At 34.8% G+C, this 6,302-nt stretch overlaps 1 long non-coding RNA gene across 1 annotated transcript; it reads right to left on the reverse strand.

The window, feature by feature from the left end:
- Positions 1-518: 518 nt before the first annotated feature.
- LOC129441932 (uncharacterized) lies at positions 519-1,458 on the reverse strand. The gene is made up of 3 exons (XR_008643715.2): positions 938-1,458; positions 678-850; positions 519-587 (listed from the first exon to the last, which is right to left on the reverse strand). It is a non-coding gene; the product is annotated as an uncharacterized lncRNA (long non-coding RNA).
- Positions 1,459-6,302: the final 4,844 nt, after the last annotated feature.

The raw sequence follows: 6,302 nt of genomic DNA on the forward strand, positions 1-6,302 counted from the left end.
ATTTTTAGCATTAAAACCTCTTTATTTAATGCTTTATTTTATTTTAACAGCAAACAAAAACAAACAAACAATCAGACAAACAGTCTTAAAAGGTCTACATGTCCAATATTCTTATGTGACAACCAACCCCGCAAGCTATGTGACAACCATCCCCAACTGACTTCTTGACAAACATAAGCTAGCTGCCACACGGCTTTAACTTGATCGCTAAAAGATGATTCAAAATAAAGCTACTACTTTTAGCTTTTTAATGAGTGTTTTGTTTTTGAATGACTAATATTCTACAAGATCTCAACACAAAAACAACACCAACATGAACATTTACTCTGACCCATAAAAATAAAAAATTGTCTTCTAACCTCAATGTTTTGTGTCTGCTCAGCAAAATTTCAAGTGCAAATGAGTAAGCTATTAAAGGCTAACAGATTGATATCAAAATTGTACCACAGCGTCATGTAGTGTGTCTGGAATAAGCAGTGTGACAACCAACCCATGAGACAACCAGCCCCGGTCTCCCCTACTCACTGGATCAGCATCGTCTGGTGCTCGTGCTGGTGGCTTTAATAGTAACACAGTGCTGCCAGACACTGCAAGGCAATAGGCAAACCAAAGTCAGACAGTCCAAACAGATTCAATATGAATGTGATTGTGTCCCATGTAGAGATGGAAGAACATACCTTGTATGAAGCGGGTGGCATCTTGGGAGGGACCTATGCTTGTCTCTTTTCCCCCAGGGATCCCCTCCAACAGGCCTGCCTTTATTTAACTCCAAAGCTGGCCTCTGCTGGGGTGAGGTCAGCTTTTGGTGACCCACCACCCGTGCCTTGTCTCTGGGTATTCTTTTTCACTGCTAAAACAGTACAGACAATGTGTAAGCAGGCACCTTCTTGGTACAATCTATGCTTGTGCATTATTAAGTATTAGTCAGGGCCCTTACCATTCTGCAGAATGTTCTTGTATTTGATTTTGACCTGCTGCCTTGTCCGTTTTGGCCGGTCATATTTAATCTACATCACACACACACCACACACAAAAAGAGAGACTTTATTTATCACACAAGAACATTCAATGGAGTCACACTGCAAAAAATGACTTACTTTGTATTTTTGTCTTGTTTTCAGTAAAAATATCAAAAAATTAAGATGCATTTTATTGATGAGCAACATGACCTAGGAAAATAAGGAAAAAAATCAGCCAATGGAGTATGAAAATTTGTTTTAAATTAAGTGTTTATGAAAAAGTATATTTCAAGAAAACTTTTAATACATCTTAATTTAAGAATTTTTTGATATTTTAACTGAAAGCAAGACAAACACACGAAGAAAGTCATTTTTTTGCAGTGCAATGAGCAAGTGACCTTGGGTCCTTTGAAAGGCGCTTTATAAATTAAATTGATTATTATTAATAGCTCATCTATTTATTCAATTAAATTTTTATTTATAAAGCGCTTTTCACAATTGTTTCAAAGCAGCTTTACATTAATAAAAGCAGAAAAAAAGTAAATGCTGGACAACATAAGAAGCAGAGTAGATAATGAGCGTAGTAATAATGTAAAGCTTTTATAATAATTTATTGAAGCCTTATCCAGTGTGATGGAGTTACTTTACACAATTTCACTCATATCTGCAGTCTATTTCATAAAAAAAAAATGAACTGTTTTATAATCAGAGTACAATGAATTGCGTTTTTGTAGATGTGAATTAAATATTTTATATTGTAATTGTGATGTTTCAGCGGAGCGGTGAGTGTGTAATTGTGCACTACTTACGCATTCAGGCGGTCTGCAATACTTTGCCACGCTTTATCTCTTTGCTTTATCACTGTGGTGGTGTTGCCTTTCTTCTTAATAATGTCTTTAACCTCCTCATATGGATTTGTGCCTCTGACGGGGAAAAGAACGCCGCTAGTTGCCATGGTGAATCGGTGAATCTGTGATCGGTGGCGGGGTCTAGTTGAGTGAGCCGTGAGCGCGCACCTATCCAGTATTGGTTTCACCTGGCTTGATGAATCCGTGTCTGATCATCCTGGCTTGGTCTTTGTGCAACCAATTAAGCCTTGACGCACTTGTTTTGGCTTCATTGAGCTCAGCTCAGTCATTTATCCAGGATGTCTTAATTCTACTTTTGTGTAACAGGCCCCTGAACTGGGCGGCACCGATTTAGGATATTTATTTACCTTCAAAATCTTCCCTTTATGCCAGGGGTGTCCAAAGTCGGTCCTGGAGGGCCTGTGTCCTGCAGAATTTAGCTAAAACTTTCAAACTAATACCTGTTTGAAAAACGGAGATGCGCACCTGACAATCAGCTATTACATAACAGATGAGCGAGACCACAGATGAACGTGCTCATAAATGGGAGTAATATGGAATACTTTCTTTACATCTTTGAAAAACTGTACTTTTCCTTTAAATATCATTTTTGTCATATAAAGTTTTGAGAGATAATAATGTTTTTTTCCACTGCTATTGCTCATTTATTTTAACGTGTTTGGCGCATTTACCTCAGAGTTTATTTCAGTTATTTAGCTGTTTTTCCGGTAATAATAATACAATTTACATGCCAATCCTACTTCCTTGTCTTTTTATTCATTTCATTACGCTGTTATATGTAATATGAAAATTACATAGTAGGAAATATATAATGTGATACGGCAAAGTTACCCTTCTTATTTTTATTTATTATATATAGCCATATGGAGACGAACATTTGCAAATGTGCTGATTTGAACCATCCTTAATCCACACTTACTATCAAATAGTCTATCTGCTTGATGGATCAATCCGACCGCATATGTACTTCAACAAACAGGCATTCAGCGGCGTGGCTTTTTACATCAAAGGCCGACAGGCTATGCCATTTGGGGAGCGCCGTTCAATGATCCCCCTATATTTTTAAAAATCCTAAACATGGTTGGACCTGTCGAACAGGTTGAGCACTTTTATGTTGAGCAAAGAGGCTGCACAGTTTGACCAGCGGGAAGCGGCCGCACATCAAGCCGCCACACGGGGTTGCTATAACTCGCAATGTATAACTATTATCAGACCGACCCTTGCAGCCTCAAAACACTACCGGCCCACCGGGAAATGTCCCGACTCTGCCGATGGCCACTCCGCCACTGAGTAGACTTCACAGTTACGTCACTGCAAGCTGCGCGCAATGTGGTTGCAGAAAAACAGTGGAAATGAATGAGACATGAGTGAAACGAGCAAGATAGCTGACTAGAAAATGTCCCATTGTGCTTTTAAGTGTCAGAATAGGAATGCCAAAAAAAGATGGCTTTCATTTTTATAGAATACCATCATCGAAGACACCATTTGAAGATGTTAGCAATAAACGGACAGACTGGAGCGATTAAATCATCTGGAAATCTATTAATAATTAGAATAGAAAATAAGTAGAGAAGATGTCCGGTGTTCTGTCGAAGTCTGTTCCCTCTATGTGTTTCTTATACCGTTTTTATCACATTATGTTTATAATTTATTCAGAATAAATGTTTTTTTTATACCGAAAAAAAAAACAATAATATCACAATTTTTTATATTTCATGATTTTTAATTTCCTTATATCTTAGCTTCCTGTTTGTTCTAAAATTATGTTTACATACTTAATAAATGAAGAGTTTGGTTCCAAAACGCAATAAATCCATTTTGACAAATTTCGGTAAAAACGTGTTTTCTATACCAAGAAAGTGACAAGATGAAAACCACTATTTTCTGTTACAAACTTTCACATAGCATCTTTAGGTTATAAAAACATAAAAAATTCAAATCCATAACTTGATTTTCAAAGATTTATTATAAAAACGAATGATTTTTTCCACAAAATGCAATAAATCCATGACAGTTTTTTATTTCAAAATGCTATAAATCTATTAAATCAATAGCCTATATAAATGTGCATTCATCTTTACCATTTTATATTTATTTAGTTGACTAGTGGTATACAATGATTAAAAAATAAACATTAATGGCATTAACCAAAACACTTACTTTGTAAGAACACAATGTGTTAGCATGAGAAGCTTGATGCTGTCTGGAGAACAAGCAACCGAGTGCCTCTCGCGGAAATTATTAGCTGTTGATGGCTTACGTTTCTTTCCCGTCACAGAAAACCATCACAGGTTTGGCAATGCAATTAAAGTATTATTTTGTTTTGTTTGTTGATCACGAAGTACAAAGTAGATGAGGAAAACTAGGACTCCGTGTACTCAGCGCGCCGCCATGTTTGTTTACATTGCGTGAATGGTCCGCTGTAATATCAGAAATGGATTTATTGCGTTCTGTAAAAAAGGGGCAGTGGCGTTTGTCGCATTTTGGTAAAAAAGGGAGAAAAGATGACAGAATATCACGGCGGGTATTGGATTTTGCGTAAAATTAATTATTTACTTTTAACTACTTACCTGATATAATACTGATGTTGGCAGTAACTCATTTTTTTAAAAAATGGCGTTTATCACGTTTTGTAACCAAACTCTTCAAATATATAAATATAGCACACAGTGTTATTAATATATAAACAGGCCTTTTTTAATGTATGTGTAAACATAATACTTTTATAATAGCTTTAGAACAAACCAGAAGCTATAAATATAAGGAAGAAATAATAGAAAACAGGAAAATTATGAAATATTTAATAAATTATATTATATAGAATACATGACAGTATTGCTTTTATATGTAGTTTAGCGATTCATACTGTAAAAATAATTGGTAACACTTTATTTTACGGTGTCTTTGTTACACATGTTACATGTAATTATTATAGTAATAACAGTAAATTATGCATAATTACATGCAACTAATCCTAAACCAAACCCTATTCCTAACCCTAACCCTAACCCTACAGTAAGTACATGTTGTTGATGATTATTACTTGGTACTTAAATATATAATTACAATGTAACAGTGACGCCTTAAAATAAAGTGTAACCAAATAATTGATTTAGCAAAAAAGAACAATACATATACATTACATACATGCACACATATCAGTAGCCAAGCAATTTAAACTTTTTATTTATCTAAGAAATAAATGTAACGTTATTAAAACGCTATAAGAAACATTGCACTAAAGGGAAACATATGGGAATCAGACTTCGACAGAACACTGGATCCATACCAATCACGGTTTAATGCTAAAACACTTCTCACCGCTATACTGCGGAGATATCACACTGCAAAAAATTATTTTCAAGAAAAATTTTTAGTATTTTTGTCCTGCTTTCAGCAAAAACATCCAAAAATTCCCAAATCAAGATGCTTTTTCTTGATGAGCAAAACGACCCAAGAAAACAAGTCTAGTTCTTAGACCAAAAACATCAAACCCAAGTAATTTGTGCATAAAACAAGCAAAAAAATCTGCCAATGGGGTAAGCAAAAAAATATTTTTAGTCAATCTAAATTCAAGAAAAATTCAAGATTTTTTTGCTTACCTAACCCATTGGCAAATGTTTTGCTTGTTCTATGCACAAAATCACTCAAATTTGATATTTTTGGTCCAAAAACTAGACTTATTTTCTTGGGTTGTTCTGCTCATCAAGAAAAAGCATCCCAATTCAAGAACCTCTAGATATTTTCACTGAAAACAAGAAAAAAAAGTCATTTCTGTTTACAAACACGAAAGTGGTCTATAACTAAATCATCAACTCTTAACATCACAAAACAAACTAAAGTCCAACAGCAAAACTTAAAACAATCAATAAAATAGTATAATAGTTCATTTGCATAATTAATCGGAACACTAAACCATCATCATCATCAAATTATATTTGCACTTTAAGCAAACAGTTATAGCAGACAAAAAACAACTACATTAAATGTATGTATGTATACAGCCAGAAATACAAAAGTTCATATTTGATCTCAGCAAAAGAAAATAAACACTAATAAAATAATGAAAAACAAAAAATGTTAAGATATGAAGACATATTGTAGTCAGCTCAGGTACTGATGGAGTAAAAGTTGATACTTATTCTTAAAGGGGTCATAGCGTGAAGACTTTTTTCATGTTTAAGTGCTATAATTGGGTCCCCAGTTCTTCTATAAACCTAGAAAATGTGACAAAGCCATTTTCTGCAAGCATGTGAAAAATTAGGTAGTTCAGATTTCGCCTGTTTTGTGAGGAAGGTAGCAAGGTGAATTACAATAATACCGCCCCCTTTATCTGCACTATCCAACCACAGCACTGCCATTTAGTGCAGAGAGAAAGAGGGAGAAAAGAAGGACTTGACAGCACAATTGAGTTTCAATTACAAAAAACCACCATCAATGTGATCAGTGTTTGCATTTCATCCGCTCATTTGCA

Source organism: Misgurnus anguillicaudatus, chromosome 2, assembly GCF_027580225.2.
Source record: "Misgurnus anguillicaudatus chromosome 2, ASM2758022v2, whole genome shotgun sequence".
Lineage (NCBI taxonomy): Eukaryota > Metazoa > Chordata > Actinopteri > Cypriniformes > Cobitidae > Misgurnus > Misgurnus anguillicaudatus.